The sequence below is a fragment of the Desmodus rotundus genome, chromosome X, assembly GCF_022682495.2.
Source record: "Desmodus rotundus isolate HL8 chromosome X, HLdesRot8A.1, whole genome shotgun sequence".
In the NCBI taxonomy this organism is placed as follows: Eukaryota; Metazoa; Chordata; class Mammalia; order Chiroptera; family Phyllostomidae; genus Desmodus; species Desmodus rotundus.
This window is the reverse complement of record NC_071400.1, coordinates 10,017,363-10,040,330: the sequence shown is the minus strand read 5'-3', so window position 1 is coordinate 10,040,330 and position 22,968 is coordinate 10,017,363. Positions and strand designations below refer to the sequence as shown.

The window sequence follows — 22,968 nt, the reverse complement described above, 5'->3', positions numbered from 1 at the left end:
GCACGCATGTGCGCGTCCTGTGGAGACCACTGAGATCTGTGATTGAGATACTTGTTAGCACCCATCCACAGGGCCGGAATGCCACACAGGCCTCTCCTGGGGGACACTCCTGAACTCTGATCAAGTTAAAACATTCTATGAAGCAGCTCATCAAATGAAAATGCTCCACCACTGATCACCTGAGCTGGGACCATCCCAGAAGATAGGGGGGCCAGAGGCTTCTCCTTTGGGGTAGAGAAACCTGTCCTCACCGACCTTTGGGGAAGGGAAGCAGGAGTGTGTGGTGTTGCACAGTGGTCTGGCAGTCTCATAGATGCTGACTGTGTTGGGGAACCAACCCTGTCTTCTGATATTGCTTCAGACCCAACTGTCAGCTGAAAGGTTGTGTGGGTGTGAGCCCATCCCTGGCTCTCAGTTTCCTGAGCTTAGAAGAGGGAGTTATCATGTATGGTCCCTTGCCTCCTTTCAGGCACAGATGGGCTGGGATTATAACCCCCCCACCCACATGTACCCACCCTGCTCCCATCCACCAGGAAAGACTGGAGGCACCAACACAGCTAGCGACCTCCATCTCTCTTTGGTCAGGGCACTTCCTAGAGCCACCCGGCTGGGGATTCAGAGGGGCTCCAGGCTGGCATGATAGAGGAATGCAGTCTAGCAGCTGCCTCAGACATCAGTCTTTCAAGGCCCGGCATCTCACAGAGGAAGGGTGTCTGTATCCCGGGAGAAAAACATCAGGGAGGCCAGCAGTCGGGAGCTGAGCAAGAGCAAGGCCCAGACTGCCCCCCCTTTCAGCAGCATCTTTGTGGCTCCCGGTTGCTAGGAGCAGGCTCTTCCATTGCTAAGCAACAGGAGCCTGGAGGATTAAATCCGATTTCCTGAGCTCACTGGAAGAGCTGGGGGTGGGGGGACAGAAGATGCAATGCAGATACCCTGGGGAAGCTCATCCTTGCCTCCAAGCTTTGTTGGGGGAAGTGGCTAGCTGTTGGGGGGGCGGGGGGGGGGGAAGGGAGGCACAGCTGGAAAGTGATCCCTAGGGAGAGGTGCGAGGGGGTGGTAGTGGGAGGTCTGTACACCAGGTACTCCTTATAGAAACCAAAAGACCAAGGGTGAGGCTAGCAATTAAGAGGCCAGTTGGAGAAGTAAGGAATGCTCATGCTGATCCTTTTTTGAAAGCTCAGGAAAGGCCTGCAGTCCCTGGGGGTATTTCTGAGCCACCTGACCAGGCCAGAGGACACTGGGCAGGCTTTGCCTCCAAATGTGGGAGGATCAGAGCATTTTAGGGTCCTTGGGCCTACCTTCTTGCAGAATGGCAGACCCTTTGAAAAGTGGCCCTCTGCTCTCTGCTTAGATAATAGCCCAGGATGACAGGGAGCTCGCTTCCTCCTATGACAGCCCTTTCTGTACCTCACCCTTCCAAAGTGCTTTGTCCCAGTCAGTCTTCCTGTGGCTCCTTCTTGCAGAGGGCCAAGGGGGCTGGTCCAAATCTGCCCTGCTGCAGGAACCTGTAGCCTCTCTCTCTTCTGTGAGCCCCACCTTCTGCCTCTTGCCACCTCTCAGGGGACAGGCTGTGTGGGGGCCTCGCCATGACTTGGTGCCCTCTGATTGCCCCCTCACCCAAGCCTGGCATTTAGCTTCCTTAAGGGGCAAGGCAGTAGGAGGACAAATTTACAAGAGTATCCAGGACCCAACTTATGCCCCAGGGTCCAGGCTCCTGCCACTGCTTGGCTCGTGTGGGGTCCTCCTGGCTCAAGGAAGGGTCTTGTTTCAGAGAGAAAAAAGAAGAAAATGTGTGTGGGTGTTTACAAACCTAACAGGTGAATGGGCGTGTGATGGATCCTGTAGACCCTTTCTCTAGTAAAACAGTCATAAATGGTAAAATTATTTAAATTTGTTTAAAAGTTGTCCTAGTGTGATACGATAAATCGAGGAACATTTAAGCAAGAAATCCTAAGAATCCCTGGCTGCTGTTGCTCCGTGGATTGAGTGGTGGCCTGTGAACCAAAGGGTCACTGGTTTGATTCCCAATCAGGGCACATGTCTGAGTTGTGGGCCAGGTCTCCAGTAGGCGGCAGGCGAGAGGCAACCACACATTGGTATTTCTTTCCCTCTCTTCCTCCCTCCCTTCCCCTCTATGTAAATATAAATAAATAAATCTTTTTAAAAAATAAATTCTAATATTTGTTAATAATAGCAAGATGCTATGGTATTTGAGCCATGACTTGCTCCCATCCCTGCTCTTCTCTCCCCCCACAGATCAGTGTGTTAAAGCTCTATCATGTGTGTGTGGTCAATAACTAGCACCTAGTACTGAGCTACAGCACTGGAATGGTAGGGTTCTATAATCTCTTATCCTTCCCCTCTGGCTCTGTGTTGCAGAAGGTCTATTCCAGACAGGAGGACCAAAAGGACTGGGGAGCCTTTATACAACCCAGCTCCTACTGGTGTGGTAGAAGCTCTGCTCCAGATATGGCAGGATGAGAATATTGTGTCTAATAACTCCTGTCACAGGTCACTTGTATGGTGGAGGTTCCAGGAAAAGCAGTAGCTAATATATTTATTTGCTCAGCACCTCGCTCATAAAGCACAGGTTTCACTCTGCGAGAGTTGAGCTGCCCTCCCTACCTCCAGCTCAAATGCAGGGAAGAAATTCTGCTCAGTGGAAAGACAACTTTTTAGGAATGGAGAGTTCCATAGAGAATTCTGTAAAGGGATTAACGCTATTTGGAAAATAAGAGTGGTGAAGTTCTTACCCCATGAAACTTTAGGTGGTGGGCAATTAAGAGGGGACTGGGAGCTACATGGTTCTAGTAGCAACTGTGTAGTGCTAGACCAACTACAAGTTTAACAGAGAGAACCAAGTAAAGAAATAAGAAGAACTATTCTAGGGTCTCAACAACCCTCAGAAACTGATGACAACCTGCCCCTGCAAGAGAGTGCAACTTTATCTTTTTTATTTATAAAGGTTTTATTTATCCATTTTAGAGAGAGGGGAAGGGAGGGAGAAAGTGAGAGAAACATCAATGTGTGGTTACCTCTCATGCGGCCCCCATTAGGGACATGGCCTGCAACCCAGGTATGTGCCCTGACTGGGAATCAAACCGGCGACTCTTTGGTTCACAGCCCATGCTCAATCCACTGAGCTACACCAGCCACGGCAGGAATGCAACTTTAATTGTATCAGGCTGTGTAGCAATTTATGCCCATAGGCATCTTTTAAAAAAAACAATAGTGGAAATAAGAAGCAGCTATGGAGGCTAATAGCTAGGTTTGATAGTATAGAGATAGACCAGCCAGAAGCAAATGGACACCACAGTGAAAGAAACAGAGGACCCTGCTATAAACACAGTTATTATCACTGGTGGTAGTGATCGTGTGTACATGTCCAAGGCTGTGACTTCTGAGGTGCAAGATAGAGACTGAATGAACTTCACCAAACTAGTCCAAAAGTCAGTAATAGTATCTGGAGATGCTAAACTATATTATCTGAAATGTCCAGATTTCAATGAAAAATTATGAAATGTGAAGAAATAGGAACGTATGACCCATAAACAGAAAAACAAAGCAGTCAGTAGAAACTTATGAGTGGGCCAGATGTTGGACTCAGAAGACAAAGCAGCCTTTATAAATATGTTTAAAGAATTGAAAGAAATCATGCTTTAAATAATTAAAAGAATGCATGATGGCAGTGTCTCATCACATACAGGATATCAATAAAGATATAGAATTATTTTAAGAATCAAATGAAAATACTGAAGTTGAAAAGTACATTAAGTGAAATGAAAAATTCAATAGAGGAGCTCAATAGTAGATTTGAGGTGGCAGAAGAAAAAGAATCAGCAAACTGGCCCTGGCCAGTTACTCAGTTGGTCAGAGCATTGTCCTGATATGCCAAAGTTGTGGGTTCAACCCCTGGTCATAGCACATACAAGAATCAATCAATGAATGCATAGATAAGTGGAACAACAAATCAATGTTTTGCTCTCCTTCCTTCTTTCTAAAAATCAATAAATTTAAAAAAATTTAATAAAAATCAGCAAACCTGGCCTGGCTGATGTAGCTCAGTGGATTGAGCATGGGCTGTGCACCAAAGGGTCGCTGGTTTGATTGCCAGTCAGGGCGCATGCCTGGTTTGAGGGCCAGGTTCCCAGTGGGGGCCACATGACAGGCCACACATTGATGTTTCTCTCCCTGTCTTTCTCCCCCACCCTTCCCCTCTCTCTCATCATGGATAAGGAAAACTCTGATAACATTAATTGCTGACATCTACCAAAAAGAATAGAAGCCAGAAGACAGTGGGATGACATTTAAAGTGATGAAAGGAAAAAAATGTCAACCAAAAATCTTTTCTATAAAATGTCCAAAATAGGAAAATTCATACAAACAAAAATTAGATTACTGGTCATCAGGAGTTGGGGGAATGGAAGCTAGGGCAGAGACTGCTACTAGGTACAATCTTTTGGGGGTGATAAAAATGTTCTGGAATTAGGTAATGGAAATGGTTGAAAAACATTGGAAATATACTAAAAACACCACATTATACACTTTAAAATGGTGAATGTTATGGTGTGTGAGTTTTATCTCGATAAAAAAATTTAAAATAAACATCTCAAATCACTAACCTAACTTTCTAGCTAAAGAAACTAGAAAAAGAAGAACTAAACTCAAAGCAAGCAGAAGGAAGGCAATAATTAAGACTAGAACAGAAATGAGAAAAATAGAGAATAAAAAACAATGAAAAAAATCAATAAAACCATAAGCTGGTTCTTTGAAACTATCTGCAAAATTGACAAATCTTTAACTAGATTGACCAAGAAAAAATAGAGGTGACTCAAGTTAGCAAAATTAAGAATAAAAAAGAGCTATCACTACAACCTTACAGAAATAGGAGGAGCAAAAAGGAATGCTATGGACAATTTTGTGCCACTAAATTAAATAATTTGAATGAAATGGAAAAATTCCTACAAAGCCACAAGCTACCAATATTGATGCAAGAAGAAACAGAAAACCTGAATGGAGATATAAAAACATTAAGTTAGTAATTAAAACACCCTCCCCCCAAAAAAACCTCCAGAGCAAGTGCCTTTACTGGTGAATTTTACCAAGTATTTAAAAGGGAATTAATACCAATCTTCACAAACTCTCCCAAAATAGTAAGGAACATTCCCCAATTCATTCTGAGGCCAGTATTACTCTGATACCAAAGTCAGCTAAAGACACCACAAAGGAAGAAAACTACAGACCATTATCCCTTATGAATATTAATGCAAAAAATCTTCAGCAAAACACTAGCAAATTCAATACAGTAACATATAAATAAAATTACACACCATGACCAAGTGATATTTATCTCAGGAATGCAAGGTTGACTTAACATCTGAAAATGAACCAATGTATTGTAATATATCATTTCAGTAGAATGAAAGAAAAAAACCCACATGACCATCTCAAGAGATGCAGAAGAAGCATTTAACAAAACACAACATTTCCTCATGATGAAAACTTTTCACAACTAGAATAAAAGGGAACTTCCTTGACCTGACAAAAGCCACCTATGAAAAACCCAAGACTAATATAATATTTATTGGTGAAAGATTTATTGTTTTCCCTTTAAGATCAGACGCAAGTCGAGGATATCTGCTGTCATCATATCTGTTCAATATTGAACTTAAGGTTCAACTAGCCAGGCTAATTTACAAAAAAAAAAAAAAAAAAAAAAAAGAACTGTCATCCACATTGGAAAGGAAGAAATAAAGCTATCTCTATTTGCAGATAACATTATCCTATATAGAGAAAACTAAGGAATCTACAAAAAATCTATTAGAACTAATAAATTAGTTAAGCAAGGTTGCAGGATACAAGATAATATACAAAAATCACCTGTAATTCTGCATATTGGCAATAAACAATTTGAAAATAAAATGGACTAAACAATTGTATTAACAATAGCATTAAAAATTTCAATTACTTAGAAGTAAATTTAACAAAAGAATTATAAAATTTATACTCTGAAAACTACAAAATATTGTTGAAAGTTAAATAAAATCTAAATAAATGGAAAGACCTTCATAGATCAGCAGCTTTAATACTGTTAAGATGGAAATTTCTCTGAGTTGCTCTACAAGTTCAATTAAATCCCTATCAAAATCCCAGCTGCATTTTTTTTGCACAAATTGACAAGTTAGTCTTAAAGTTTGTATTGAAATATAAGAGACCCAGATGGATAAAACAAACTGGAAAAAAGAAAAACAGACTCATACTTCCTGATTTAAAATCTGCAAAGCTATAGTAATCAAGACAGTGTAGTACTGGCATAAACATAGATGTGTTCATTAATGGAACAAAACTGAGAGTCTAGAAAAAAACACATTCATTATGAGTTGATTGCTGCTGAGAGTACCAAGATAATTCAGTGTGGACAAAATAGTCTTTTCAATAAATGGTGTTGAGTCAATTGGATATCTACATGTAAAAGAATGAAGTTGGACCCCTATATCATACTACATACAAAAATTACCTCAAAATGAAGCATAGACTTAAATGTAAGAAATAAAACTCTACAACTCTTAGAAGAAAGCATAGAAGTAAATCTTCATGACCTTAGAGTAAGCAATAGTTTCTTAGATATGACATAAAAGCACAAGCAACAAGATAAAACAATAGATAAATTGGACTTTATAAAAATGAAGAACATTTTGGGGGGTCATATACCCCCCAAAATTAAAAGCAGGGACTTGAACAGTTCTTTGTACACCCATGTTCATAGCAACAAAATTCAAAACAGTCAAAAAGGTATAAACAACCCAAATGTCTATCAATGCATGAATGAATAAACAAAATGTGGTATATAACACAATGGAATATTATTCAACTTTAAAAAGGGAGGATATTCTGACACATGCTACAACATGGATGAACCTTCTAAGTGAAACAAACCAGATACAAAGGGATAAATATTATGTGATTTCACTTATATGAGGAACATAGAGTAAGTAGTCAGATTCATAGAGACAGAAAGTAGAATTTTGATTGTCATGGGTTTAGGGGAGGAAGGAGTAGGGAGTATTTGTTTAATGAATACAAAGTCTCAGTATGGGAAGATGAAAAAGTTCTGGATATGGGTGGCAATGATTGCCCCAAAATGTGAATGTACTTAATGCCACTGAAATGTACACTTAAATATGGTTAAAATGGTAAATTTTATGTTATGTATATTTTACCACAATAAAATATTAAAAACCTTTTGTGCTTCAAAGCACAATAGTATCTTAGCAGATTACTCATGATGCACATCACAGTCTGGTTTAATGCTTATTCAATAATAAAATTGCTTTCTTCTCTTTTACAAACAAGCAAAAAAGAACCAGAGACATGGAAATAAAGAACAAACTGATAGTGACCAGAGGGGTGGGGGAGGGGAATAATGGGGGAAAAGAAGGAGAACATATACAAAGGACCCATGGACAAGGACAATGGGGTGGGGAGTATTTTGGGGAGCAGGAGTTGGATGGGGCAGGGGAGAGCAATGCGGGGGGGGGGGGAAGGGGACAGCTGTAACTGAACAACAATAAAAAATAAATTTAAAAAGAATAAAAGGAAAAAGAAATAAAAACAATATTGATGGAAAAAATAAAGTTGGAGAACTGACACTATTCAACTTCAAAACTTACTGTAAAGCTACAATAAACAAGACAGTGTGGTACTGGTGAAAGAATAGACAAATAGATCAATAAAACAGAATACAGAGCCCAGAAATAGACCCACATAAGTATAGTCAACTGATCTTTGACAAAGAAACAAATGCAATACAATAGAGCAAAGATAGTCTTTTCAACAAATTGTACAAGAACTAGGAAAAAAAGGAATCTAAACACAGACCTTACATCCTTCACACAAATTAACTCAAAATTAATCATAGACCTCAATGTAAAGTGAAAAACTCTAAGACTCCTAGAAAATAATATAGGAAAAATCTAGATGATCTCCGTATGGTGATGACTTTTTACATATGATCCATCAATGAAAGAATTGATAAAGTGTACTTTCCTAAAATTAAAGTTTCGCTTTTTGAAAGGCAGTGTCAAGAGAGTGAGAAGATAAGTCACAGGCTGAAAGAAGATATTTGCAGAATAACCATCTAATAAAGGCCTGTTTTTTATAAAAAATATACAAAGAACTCTTAAAACTCAACAAAAAGGCCCTGGCAAATGTAGCTCCGTGGATTGAGCGCAGGTTGTAAACCAACAGGTCACAGGTTTGGTTCCCAGTCAGGGCACAGGCCTGGATTGTGGGCCAGGTCCCCAGTAGGGGGCATGTGAGAGGCAACTACACATTGCTGTTTTTCTCCCTCTCTTTCTCCTTCCCTTCCCTTCTCTCTAAAAATAAATAAATTAAAATTTTTTTTAAAAACTCAACAAAAAGAAAATGAGCCACCCAAATAAAAAATGGATAACATTGCTTCTCAGCCTTTTGGCTAAGATCAAGTGTAAAAAAAGGGTAACAGACATCTCAGCAAAGAAGATATACAAGTGGCAAACAGGCATAAGGAAAGATGTTCCACATTGTGTGTCATTAGGGAATTGCAAATGAAAACAACAATGAGATACCATTACACCCCTATACTAATGGCCAAAATCCAAAACACTAACAACACCAGATGCTGACAAGGATGTGGAACAAGAACTTTCATATATTGCCAGTAGGAATGCAAGATTGTACAGCCACTACGGAAGACAGTTTGGCAGTTTCCTACAAAACTAAACATATGCTTACCATATAGTCCAGCAATTGTATTCCTTGGTATTTAACCCAATGAGTTTAAAAAAGCCTATCTCCACACAAAAATCTGTACATGATTGTTTATAGGAACTGTATTTATAATTGCCTAAACTTGGAAGCAACCAAGATGTCTCTCAGCAGGTGAATGGCTAAATAAACTGTGCACATCCAGACTGAGCACATCCAGACTGTGCACATCCAGACATGGGAATATTATTCAGGGCTAAAAAAAAGTGAGTGATCAAACCATGAGAAAAAAATGGAGGAACCTTAAATGCATATTACTAGGTGAAAGAAGCCAAGCTGAAAATTGTGTATACTGTTTAATTCCAACTGTATGACAGTCTGGAAAAGGTAAAACTATGGAGACAGTAAGAGGCTAAGTGGTTGCCAGGGATTCAGGGAGATTAAAAGTAGGGCACAGAGAATTTTTAAAACCATGAAACTATTCTGTATGATACTCTAATAGGGGATACTACAGCATGGGAGTTTGACATGCATCAGATTTCACAGGATGTACAACATCAAAAGTGAACCTAATGTAAAAACTATGAACTTTGGGTGATAATGGTGTGTTAGTGTACATTCATTGACTGTGATAAATGTATCACTCTCTATAGAGTGTGATGTTTATAGTAGGGGAAGCTGTGTGTTTGGCGGGAGCAGGGCATATATGAGAAATCTCTGTACTTTCTGCTCAATTTTGCTGTGAACATAAAACTGCTCTAAAAATATAGTCTTTAAAATCAGGCAAAATATTTGAATAGACATTTTTACAAAGAAGATATATAAATGGCCAATAAGTATATGAAAAGATGACCAACATCATTAGGGAACTGCAGATCAAAATCAAAATGAGATACCACTTCATACTCCACTAGCATGGCTATAATAATAATAATTTTTAAAAGAAAATAAGAAATATTGGTGAGAATGTGGAGAAAATGAAATCCTTACACATTTCTGGTGAGGAATGTAAAATGGTTCAGTTGCTTTGGAAAACATTTTGACAGTTCCTTAATATGTTAAATTTTACTCTCAGGTATATACCCAAGACATATTGAAAACACATTTTTACAAAAAAAACTTGAACATGAGCCCTGGCTGGTGTGACTCAGTGGACTGAGTGCCAGCCTGAGAACCAGAGGGTTGCTGGTTCAATTCCCAGTCTAGGGCACATGCCTGGGATGGAGGCCAGGTGCCCACTAGGGGGCATGCAAGAGGCAACTACACATTGATGTTTCTCTCCCTTTTTCTCTCTGTTTCCCTCTCTTAAAATTAATTAATTTGTCTTTGTAAAAAAATAAAGAAACCTGAACATGAATTTTCATGGCAGCATTATTTATAATAGCCAAAAAGTGGAAACAGCACAAATGTTCATGAACTGAAAAATGGATAAACACAATGTGAAATATCCATACAATGGAATATTATTCAGGAACAAAAGACTAAATTAGTAATACATGCTACAACATAGAAGAACCTTGAATATATTATGCTAGGTGAAATAAGTCAATATAATTTCATTTATATAAACTATTTATAACATGCAAAGAAATAGAAAGGAGACAAGTATTTGCCTAAAGCTGGGATGAGGGAATAGAAAAGTTGAAGGGTGACAGCTAAAGGGTAGAGGTTTCTTTTTAGGAGATGACAATGTTCTAAAATTGATTGTGTATTTCACACTGGTCAGAATGGCCATCCTAAACAAACTGACAAACAACAAGTGCTGGAGAGGATGTGGAGAAAAGGGAACCCTAGTGCACTGTTGGTGGGAATGCAGACTGGTGCAACCACTGTGGAAAACAGTATGGAATTTCCTCAGAAAACTAAAAATGGAACTGCCTTTTGTCACAGTGATTCTGCTGCTGGGAATATACCCTATGAATCTGAAACACCAATTCAGAAGAACTTCCGCACCCCTATGTTCATACCAGTGTTATTTACAATAGCCAAGTGCTGGAAACAACCTAAGTGCCCATCAGTAAACGAGTGGATAAAAAACTATGGCACATTTACACAGTGGAATACTATGTAGCAGAAAGAAAGAAGAAGCTCCTACCATTTGCGACAGCATGGATGGAACTGGGGAGCATTATGCTAAGTGAAATAGGCCAGGCAGTGAAAGACAAATACCATATGATCTCACCTATATGTGGCACCTAACCAACAAAACAAGGAAGCAAAATATAACCAGAGACATTGAAATAAAGAACAAACTTACAGTAACCAGAGGGAATGGGGGAGAGGGATAATAGGAGATAATAGGGGAAGGGCCATCAAGGAATATATATAAAGGACACATGGACAAAGCCAAAGGGGGTAGGTTCAAGGGTGGGAGGAGGGGATGGGTGGGGTGGGGGGTGTGGTGGGGTAAAAATGGAGACAGCTGCACTTGAGCAACAATGAAAATAAATAAAATTGATTGTGGTAGTGTTTGTACAATTCTGTAAATATACTGCAAACCATTGATTTGTATACTTTAAATGGATTGATTATATGACCTATGAATTGTCTCAATAAGGATGTTATTTTTTAAAAAAAGCTTAACAAAACAGAAGGTGATCTTGAATTGAGCCCTGAAGCATAATCAAATAATCACACAATAAAGAAAGGTATTTCAAGCTGATGAACCAGCATGATAAATGGTTTGGAGTCTTGAAATATGAATTATATGGTGTGAATGAAGAAGGTATGTGTGGGTGTTTAAGTAGGTGTTGGATAGAAGATGAACCTGGAAAGTAGCCTTGGGACTTGAAAGTTGTGTTCAGGGGTTTGGATTTAATCTCACCGAGTCAATAAGGATTTATGAGTAGATTCTGGGATGGGAACTGACAAGGTCAGATATATTTCCGTTTTATAGAGCAAGCCTTGACAACAACAATCAGTCTGTAGAAATATATGGAAGGAGGCAAGAATACCAATTATGCTTTTGTAACCTGTATAATCTACAAAGGCTATCATTGTGGGCTTTCTCAATTGTTTTTTCTCTTATTAATATTGGAGTTTTAATTGGAGTCACCAGGAATTTATAAGTCAATTGGGAGAATTGACATCTTTTATATATCATTTTCCTAATCATAAACATCAGCCATGTGTTCATTTTTTTTAGGTCTTTGGTAATTTATTTTTTAATACATTTTTATTTTCAATTACAGTTGGTGTACAATATTGTATTAGTTTCACATGCACAACCCAGTGATTAGATATTTATATAACTTGCAAAGTGATCACCCCAATAAATCTAATAGCCATCTGGCACCATACATATTTATTACAATATTATTGACTATATTCCCTATTCTATATTTTACATCCCCATGACTATTTTGTAACTACCAAGTTGTGCTTCTTAATCCCTTCACCTTTTCACCCAGCTGTTCAAACCACCTCCCATCAGACAACCATCAAAATGTTCTCTGTATCTATGAGTATTTCTGTTTTTTTTGTTCATTTATTTTGTTCTTTATATCCCACATATAAGTGAAATCATATGGTATTTGTATTTCTCTCTCTGACTTATTTCACTTAGCATAATAGCCTCTAGGGCCACACATGTCACAAATGGCAAGGTTCCATTATTTTTATGGCCCAATAATATTCCATAGTATGTATGTACCACCTCTTCTATATCCCCCATCTATTGTTAGGCATTTAGGTTGCATCCATATCTTGGTTGTTGTAAATAATGCTGCAATGAACATTATGCATATGTCTTTTTGAATTAGTGTTTTTAAATACATACCCACATGTGGGATTGCTGGGTCCTTCTTTGTCTCTTATTATAGCCTTTGTTATAAAGTCCATTTTGTCTGGTATAAATTGCAACCCCAGCTTTTTTTTTTTTTCATTTCTATCTGCATGACCTTTCTTTTTCATCCCTTTACTTTCTATCTGTGTGTGTCGTTTGATCTGAATTGAGTCTCTTGCAGATAGCATATGAGTGGGTCTTGTTTTCTTATTCATTTGGCCACCTGTGTCTTTTGATTGGAGCATTTAATCCATTTGCATTTAAAGCAATTGTTGATAGTATGTATTGCCATTTTATTATTCATATTTTTCATCCCTTTTTTCTTCTTCTTAAAGAAGACCCTTTAGCATTTCTTATAATACTGGTTTGGTGATAATGAACTCCTTTAGCTTTTTTTTTTTTTTTTGTCTGGGAAGTTCTTTATTTCCCCTTTGATTCTAAATGATAGCTTTGCTGAGTAGAGTAATCTTGGTTGTAAGGTCCTTGCTTTTCATCACTTTGAATTATTTCATGCCAATCCCTTCTGGACTGTAAAGTTTCTGTTGAGAAATCAGCTGACATACAATCTTATGGGAGTTCCCTTGTAGGTAACTGACTGCTTTTCTCTTGCTGCTTTTAAGATTCTCTCTTTATAAAAACCAGTTCATGCCAGAGCCCAGTGAGAGAAGTGTTTTGGTAGATGCCATCTGTCACCATGGCTAAAGGAGACCCCAACAAGCCTAGGGGCAAGATGTCCTTGTATGCCTTCTTCATGCAAACCTGCCAGGAAGGGCACAAGAAGAAACACCCAGACTCTTCTGTCAACTTTTCCAAATTCTCCAAGAAATGTTCTGAGAGATGGAAGACCATGTCTGCAAAGGAAAAGTCAAAGTTCGAACATATGACAAAGAGTGACAAAGCTCTCTATCACAGGGAGATGAAAAATTATGTTCCTGCCAAAGGAGATAAGAAAGGAAAGAAAAAAGATCCCAATACTCCTAAAAGACCTCCATCTGCCTTCTTCCTGTTTTGCTCTGAACATCACCCAAAGATCAAAAGTGAACGTTGTGGTTTATTCACTGGGGATACTGCAAAAAAATGGGTGAAATGTGGTCTAAACAGTCACCCAAAGATAAGCAACCATATGAACAAAAAGAAGCTAAGCTAAAGAAGTATGAAAAGGATATTGCTGCATACCATGCCAAAGGCAAAAGTGAAGCGGGAAAGAAGGGACCTGGCAGGCCAACAGGATCAAAGAAGAACAAACCAGAAGATGAGGAGGAGGAAGAAGAAGAAGAGGACTTCTGGCCAAGATGGAGGCTTAGGTATTCACACTGTGCCTCCTCCCACAACCAAAAGAAGAACAACAACAAATTTAAAAACAAAAAACAACCACTGACTGACAGAAAATCGAACTGTATGGAAGTCCCACAACCAAGGAGTTAAAGAAGAAACATTCATCCAGACCAGTAGGAGGGGTGGAGACAGTGGCTAGCGGATGAGGGCTAGCAAGGTGGCGGCTGGCAGACCTGGAAAGGCCGTGGATTGCAGACTGGGAAGTCCCACATTCATGTGCAGATAAACCAGGAGGAACAACTGGGGAGCAAGACAGACCATGCAACCCAGAGTTTTGGTGCGGTGAAATAAAGCCTTAAACTTCTGATTGAGAATACCTATGGGGGTTAAAGGCGGCAGCAGGAGAAAGTCCCAGTCTTACAGGAGAGTTCATTGGAGAGACCAACAAGGTCCTAGAACGTACACAAACCCACCTACCTGGGAATCAGCACCAGACGGGCCCAATTTGATTTTGGGTAGCAGGGGAAGTGACTGAAAACCAGCAGAGAGCAGAGCAAGAGGCATTATTCCCTCTCAAAACCCTCCCCCACAAACAGCGTCACAGCACAGTGGCATGGGTTGCCCCACCCTGGTGAACACCTAAGGCTCCGCCCCTTACTCCATAATGGGCACACAAGACAAAAAAAAAAGTGGCCCAAATGAAAGAACTCACCAAAGCTCCAGAAAAAATACAACTAAGCAACAAAGAGATAGCCAACCTATCAGATGCACAGTTCAAAACACTGGTAATCAGGATGCTCACATAATTTGTTGAAAGTGGTAACAAATTAGATGAAAAAATGAAGGCTATGTTAAGTGAAGTAAAGGAAAATATACAGGGAACCAACAGTGATGGGAAGGAAACTGGAACTCAAATCAACGACGTGGACCAGAAGGAAGAAAGAAACATTCAACCAGAACAAAATAAAGAAACAAGAATTCAAAAAAATGAGGAGAGGCTTAGGAACCTCCAGGACATCTTTAAATATTCCAACACCTGAATCATAGGAGTGCCAGAAGGAGAAGAGTTAAGAAACTGAAAACTTATTTGAACAAATAAGGAGAACTTCCCCAATCTGGCAAAGGAAATAGACTTCCAGGAAGCTCAGAGAGTCCCAAAGAAGCTGGACCCAAGGAGGAACACACCAAGGCACTTCATAATTACGTTACACAAGATTAAAGAGAAGGAGAGAATCTTAAAAAGCAGCAAGAGAAAAGGAGACAGTTACCTACAAAGGATTTCCCATAAGACTGTCAGCTGATTGCTCAAAAGAGACCTTACAGGCAAGAAGGGGCTGGAAAGAAGTATTCCAAGTCATGAAAGGCAAGGACCTACATCCAAGATTACTGTATCCAGCAAAGCCATCATTTAGAATGGAAGGGAAGATAAAGTGCTTCTCAGATAAGGTCAAGTTAAAGGAGTTCATCATCACCAAGCCCTTATTATATGAAATGTTAAAGGGATTTATCTAAGAAAAAGAAGATAAAAAATATGAACAGTAAAAATGACAGCAAACTCACAGTTATTAACAATCACACCTAAAACAAAAACAAAAGCAAACTAAGCAAACAACCAGAACAGGAACAGAACCACAGAAATGGAGATCACATGGAGGGTTATGAACAGGGGAGTGGGAGGGGGAGAGAGGGGGAAAGGTACAGAGAATAAGTAGCATAAATGGTAGGTAGAAAATAGACAGGGGGGGGTTAAGAATAGTATAGGAAATGGAGAAGCCAAAGAACTTATATGTATGATCCACAGACATGAACTAAAGGGGGGGATGCAGGTGGGAGGGGGTGCACAGGGTGTAGGGGAAGAAAGCGGGGGAAATGGGGCAACTGTAATAGCATAATCCATAAAACATATTTTAAAAAGTATTGTACATTTACACAATGGAATACTATGCAGCAGAAAGAAGGAGCTTCTACCATTTGCAACAGCATGGATGGAACTGGAGAGCATTATGCTGAGTGAAATAAGCCAGACGGTGAGGGACAAATACTATATGATCTCACCTTTAACTGGAACATAATCAACAAAAGGAAAAAAGCAAACAAAATATAGCCAGAGTCATTGAAGTTAAGAACAATCTAACAATAACCAGAGGGGAGTGGGTAGGGGACAGTGGGGAGAGGGGATTACAGGAACTACTATAAAGGACACATGGACAAAATCAAGGGGGAGGGTGAATGTGGGGGTGGGAGGGGGGTTGGCTGGGGTGTGGTGGAGGGATGGGGAGAAAAGGAATACAACTGTAATTGAATAACAATAAAAATTTAAAAAAAATAAAAAGCTATCCTGTAATGATGTGTGTGGAGTATGTGTGTGCTCAGGCAATTGTTTTGCTAAGAATATGAATTCAAGTGCAGCTCAATATTAGCTTCAGTATAAAAACTGTACCGATGTTTGTATAGCTAGTAAGATTCTTTGTAGAGAAAATACTTTTTTTCAAAATGCATGTTGTAGCTTTTTGAGAGGCTAGTACATAGAGTTAGATTTTAAGGCTTTGGATGTCAAATGTTTCTAAATATTTAATGGTTTCTTTAATTTCTTGACTTGTGTATGGTAGCACAGCAAACTCATAGGAATTAGTATCAATAGTAAATTTTGGGTTTTTTAGAATGTTGTATTTTGTTTTACAAAAATTTTTATAATAAAATTATGTATATTAAAAAAAGATTCTCTTTGTCTTTAACCTTTACCATTTTAATTATAATGTCTTGGTGTGGGCCTCTTTGGGTCCATCTTGTTTGGCACTCTCTGTGCTTCCTGGACTTGTATGTCTATTTCCTTCACCAGGTTAAGGAAGTTTTCTGTCATTTCTTCAAATAGGTTTTCAATTTCTTGCTCTTTCTTCTCTTTCTGGCACCACCATAATGTGAGTGTTGGCATGCTGATGTTATCCCAAATGTTCCTTAGACTCTCCTCATTATTTTTTTTCTTTTGTGATTGGGTGTTTTCTGCTACCTTATCTTCCAAATCTCTGATTTGATCCTCTGCTTCATCTCATCTACTACTGATTCCTTCTAGTGTATGCTTCATCTCAGTTAGTGCATCCTTCTTTCTAACTGGTTCTTTTTATGTTTCCTATCTCTTTGTTGAAGTTCTCACTGAGTTGATTTATTCTTCCCCTAATTTCATTAAGCATCTGTATAAACAGTGTTTTGAACTCTGCATGTTGTAGATTGTTTGTCTCCATGTTTAGTTCTTTTTCTGCAGTTTTGTCCTGTTCTCTCATTTGGGACATGTTTCTTTATCTCCTCATTTTTACTGCCTTCCTCTGTTTGTTTCTATATATTAGGTCGAGCTGCTATATGTCTCCTAATCTTGGTAGAGTGACCTTAAGTAGAAGGTATCTGTGGGACCCAGTGGCACACCCTCCCCAGTCACCTGAGCTGGGTACTCCAGGTATGCCCCACCCCGCTGTGTGGGCTGTGTACATCCTCCTGTTGTAGTGGAGCCATGATTGCTGTTGGCACCTCAATGAGTGGAATTGACCCCAAGGTTTATCAGCTGTGAGGACTGACCAAGACCACAGTGAGGGAGCTGCTATATAGGGGCCCATCCCACAGAGCAAGATTCACTTCAGTGGGACTCTGGTGCCCCTTGTGTGTATCATTCATGGAGGTACTTGGGTGGTGCACTCATGTGGTCTGAAGCTGTCTATTGGGTGTGCTGGTTCTGGGGACTCCAGGGAGGTGTTCAGGAGAGGCCAAGCTGCAAACAGAGACTGGCTACTGCTAGTACAAGGATTGAGGTTGCTTAACAAGAGGTACAGGGCATGCAGGGGCTAGATGATGCTTGTTCAGGGTTTGTGAACCTTTGAAGGATTCCAGGAAAAATGTGTAGCATGAACCAAGATGGTCCATTTGTATGGAAAAGCCACTGAAAACAGTTTGGGTGGGCCTGCAAGTTGGGAAGGGAAGGATCTCAGGGAATCACCAGGGTTGGGCAGTGTTACCCAGGTTGATGGAGAACCTAGGCTAAAAAGTTTTAAACCTCTCTAAGGCCACATCACTAGTATTGAGTATTGTAACAAAGCCATGAGCTTCTGTATCATGCAAAACCCATAGCAACCCTAACTTCTATCAGGACAACATCATGGTCCCAACCCAAACCACAACTTCCAGAACTCCCAGACCCCTTTTACCAGATGTTATATTGTGTCCCCAATGTCACTGAGCTGGTGTTCAGAATGGCTGTGGCCAGGGTAGAGCTTAGTAAAATAATTTAGAGAAGGGCAACTTTGTTTTCACCAGGCACAAGAGGTCAATGTCTTTGTGATGATCAGACACCTAGAAGACGCGTGGGTATGCAGCAAACCCTAGATAAAATACATTCAAATGAGAGGAATGGTGATTAGGGAGTCAAGGAAGCGGGTGGAGAGCTCTGTAGCCTAAGCTACTGTTTGTCTTTCATAGCTGTTTAGGAGCTAGGTCTAGAAAAAGCTCATAAAGACAATTAAAGTAAAACGTTCACACCAGGCCCAAGCACCAGGGCTTTGAAGTGTTGGTGAGAAAGTATGGAGTCTGCATCCACCGCCCATCCGGACTGCTGGAACCCTGGGGCATCGGATGGAGCCTGCACACTTCTTCCTAGGCTTCCCTCAATGGCTTGTTGGGTTTACAGTTCTCCTTGTTCCCTTCTCCTCTCTCCTTGGAGGTGGTATTGACCAGCTTTCACACCAGATAAGAACATCATGTTCTTCCTGATCTAGAAGAGCAAAGCAGTCTGCAGTCCCTAGGGTTTGGGAGGGCCGGAGAGGGGAAGTTCTAATGTTTGTAAGTAGATCAGTCAGTCGCCGGGGCAGCCCCAGGGGCTCCTGATCCAGATATCCTCCACCACCTCCTCATCTTTATCCTGCCCCCTCACACAGCCTCTTGACTGCTTTGTTCATTGCCCAGAGACGTGCAGTAAGCCAAGAACAATGCATCCCATCTCCCTGGAATTGTCACCACAATATGGGGGTTGGCTGAGGAATAAAAACTAGTGTGCTGCTCATTAGGTCTCTTCCAACTCTCTCCAGTCCTTTCCTGCTTGCCTTTGGAGTCTGGTGTGCAAACACTGTCTCCAACCTACAGGATAGGCTGAACAACACCCCCAGCCTCCCTAGCTGCCAAGCATAGCAAAATACTATTCAAGCCAGTTTGAGTGGCCTTGAAGCTCAAGGGAAGAATCTGAAGGGTGGACAAGGTCAGTGAGAACCTGTAGGGTTGTAGCAGCTGATGAGTCAATACTTTCTGAAGGGCTCTGCTCTTGCCTTTCTCTGCAATAACTCATTCTCAAGGACACATGCAAGGATTCCAGAGCTCAGAACAAAGTTTTTGTCCTTGGATTCCCCATTTCAGGCTACTCCTTTCCACCCCGTGGCAAAATCTCCTCAAGACACACTCTGTCCTAGCCTGAGAGTCACCCTTGGTTTCCAAATACTCCTATGGGGCTATTTTAAATTTTATTAAGGATATATAAACTAAAATAAAATAAAAATATGACCATTTCCTTGGGGAGGCCTGAAAGGAAGACATGAGATAGATCTCATATCCCATTCCATTAACAGTCCTATTAGCAGATGTACACCATGCTTCTCTCTCTCTCTCCCTCTCTCTCTCTCAATCCCTTTCCTGAAACAACAGCTGTTTGCTGGCCATGGGCCCCCTCAACTTTAAAAACCAGTTTCCTCTGTGTTGCTATATTCCCTGGCTCAATGGCAGAGAAATAGATGTGAAACTGACTATGTTAGAATTGTGTTTCCTGTCCCACTTCTAGTCTCTGTCCTAGCTTGGTAAAGACCCTAGTCTTTATCTAGGAGAGTGGGTTTAAAATGAAATTAGTACTGTCTTCATTTGATACTTATTAGATTCTTTTAGCAAATATATAATATTTACAATTGCTCTGTATCTTGTTTCCCCCCAACTTTGTTTTCTTTTATGGCATATTCCTTTTTTTTGGTTATATTTTTTATTGTTGTTCAAGTACATTGTCTCCATTTCCCCCCCACCACTCCCCCATGCCCCACCCATCCCTGCCTCCCACCTCCATCCTAACCCCTTTGGCTTTGTCCACCTGTCCTTTATACATGTTCCTTGACAACCCTTTTTATACAAAAATCTTAAGATTTCCAACTTAAATTCTTCCTGCATAGGTTTTCAGAAACCCATTCTTCATGCTTGCAGAAGTGACACTGTATGGTTAGCACTGAGTAATTATTGTACATCAGAAGGATATAAAATATCATCACCAAAAACTGCCAAAATAGCCTTGAGTACAAAAGGGAAACACAAATGCAAAATTTGCCAAGTCAGTTTCTGCTAAAAACATTTTGAAATTGGAAGTAATCAGTTAAATTAAAAAGTACTTGTAAATGACATTTTCATTTGTAATACTCCAAAACTAGAAACAACCAAAATACCCATGAAGAAGTGAATGAATAAACAATGTTATGTTTATACAATGGAATACTATGTAGCAACGAAAAAGAATGAAATATTGATCATACATTATTTTGAGTCCCAAATAATTATGCTGAGTGAAAGAATCTCTAAACAAAAAGAATTCATACTGTATGACCTCATTTATAGAAAATTCTTTATAAATCCAACTAATTTATAATGACAGAAAATAGTTCACTGGTTGCCTGGGATGGTGGTGAAGGGATGGTGGTAATGAACAAGGGCAAGAAGAAACTTTTGTGGGTGACATGTTCATTATCTACATTATTGCAATGATTTCATGGGTGTATACATTTTGCCAAAATTTACCAAATTATACTTTAAATACGTACAGTTTATTGTACACCAATTATAACTTCATTAGCTGTAAAAAAAATAATTAGATTTAGAGCAAAAAATTAATTGTAGTAGGTGCTGTTGGGCTAACTCAATATCCATTTCAACTGTCTTCTCTATTTCCATTACCATTAGAGAAGTTACAAAAGCTAAATGCTTATTTTTCCAGACTTGCAACTAGAAGTTAGAAAGTTTAAAATCTAAGTCCACAAAACCCCTTTTCCTTTCCAACTGCAGTCTTATAGTGAAGCACATTGTATAAATTATATAAAGGCTAGGCTGCAGTGGTGTGATGGGGGTGTTTGTCAGGATATTGGAACGTCCACTAATTATTTTTTCTCATTTACCTTCTCCTCATCCATCCTTTCTCTTTGCTGTAGTCCCTGAGGTGTTCTGAATAATCTCTGGTTTTATACATATCTTCTCTTTCCCAGGCCACTTACTATCTCACTATCTGTCCTAAAAAATGATAGAGTCCAGTCCCCCTCGTTTCATAGGTGGGAAATTCAATCCACATAGACATGAAGGGACCTACACATGGTCTCACAAGACAGAAGCAGAAGTTAGTGGCCCAGGTGCTTTGGAAGACCCAGGCCAGATTCCCATGTTCGACCTGTGGGCAGTGTTTCTGAAGGGCTTTATTTTGACAGGATTTTCTCTTTAGTTCCTTCACAGGTCTCTTGACCCTAATGAATTCCTGCTACCCTAGTCCTATGCACAACTACTTATATGTCCCATGCTCGGTTCTCTTTCTCTTTGGTGATGGTGTTCCAGGCTTGTGAACCTTCCTCCTCCCTTCTGGAGAAGCCCATTCTCCACAAATCTGTAGCAAAGTGTTGGTAGTGAAGTTGTGATATGCTGGGACAAGAACAGAAAATTGGAACCAAAAGCTGAAACACTAGCAGTCAGGAGACTATCCAGGAAACAAGTACCACCTCAAATGAAGAAGACATCAAGCCTCCAAAGGAGCCTGGAAATCAAAACACACAAATAATCTTGAGTCCCAAGCTTTCTCTGAATGGCTTCGAGGGGCTCCACCCAAACTCAGAGGGGCAGCTCCAGACCCTCTTCAAAGATACTGGGTCAACAGAGGTGGAGTTTCTGCTACTAGGGGGAAGAGGAGACAGGGAGAGGGACTTCAGGAGGAGGGGCAGCTATGAAAGGAGCTGTCCTGGCCTGGGCTGAAGGACTCAGGAAGAGACACTCCATTGAGGGTAGGAGAGAAAGAAGGCCACTGAAAGGGACAGGGTTAGACTTAGAGAAATCAGGAGCTCAGAAGAAAGCATCCTGGCCTCACCAGATGGGACTGGTATTAAGGCTGAATCACTTGAAGGAGGAGCTGAAGGTAATTAGGTTTCAGTATCTAGGGTGGGTTCCAGCTAAGAGCTAGAATGCCTTTCAACATTATAAATTAATTTGGTAATGATACCAGTGCCACAGACCCTCTGTTCAGTTCATCTGTATATGTCGTTTAGTGGCCAAAGAACAAGGTAAAGATTGAAACTCCAAAAACAGCCTTCTTGCCCTGGCTGGTGCAGCTCAGTGGATTGAGTGCAGGCCTGTGAACGGAGAGGTTGCCAGTTCAATTCCCTGTCAGGGCACATGCTTGGGTGGTGGGCCAGGTCCCCAGTAGGGGTGAGTAAGAGGCAACCACACACCGACGTTTCTCTTCCTCTCTTTCTCCCTCCCTTCTCCTCTCTCTGAAAATAAAATCTTTTTTAAAAAAAAGAGCTTTGTCACAAATGTAGGTCACCATGTATGTTGCCTAACACTAAATGTGAAGGAAGCACCAATGACAGCTGGAAACAACCTGCAGGAGGAGATCTCTCTCTCTCTCTCTCTCTTTCTCTCTCTCTCTCTCACACACACACACACACACACACTCCTTTTTCAACAGGGTGATGTCCTTTAGAAAGACTTGAACACCACAATTTAGATAAGAAAAGAACTGAAGAAACATAGAAAAAGTGGTAGTCACAAAAAAATAAGAGCTAAGGTCCAGAAAGAGAAGGTCATAGAGCAAAAGAAAGTATAAGCACTAAGGTTGTAGAGAGTGTAGAAACTTGTCCAAGGTGACAAAGCTTGTCAGTAGCAAACCTGGAGCTAGATTTTCTGGACTCTCAATGCAAAATGGATATCAGGATGAAATGAGTGATTCTTAGGAAATACTGTAGCTAGACTAAAGAAAGATCTTCCTATGAAATCCTGCCATTGTGATAACATGGATAGACCTTGAGGTCAATTATAAAATGAATAAGTCATGGGGATATAATGTACAGCATACTGAGTACAGTTAATAATATTGTATTGCATATCTGAAAGTAGCTAGGAGAGTAGAT

At 40.1% G+C, this 22,968-nt stretch overlaps 1 protein-coding gene and 1 pseudogene across 2 annotated transcripts in view; one reads left to right on the top strand and one right to left on the bottom strand.

Annotated features, from left to right (window-relative positions):
• The window catches only part of SLC16A2 (solute carrier family 16 member 2), a 109,934-nt gene that overhangs the window by 56,500 nt on the left and 30,466 nt on the right, over positions 1-22,968 (bottom strand). The gene's annotated exons all lie outside the window — the stretch shown is intronic.
• LOC112300094 (high mobility group protein B2 pseudogene) lies at positions 13,224-13,676 on the top strand (annotated as a pseudogene).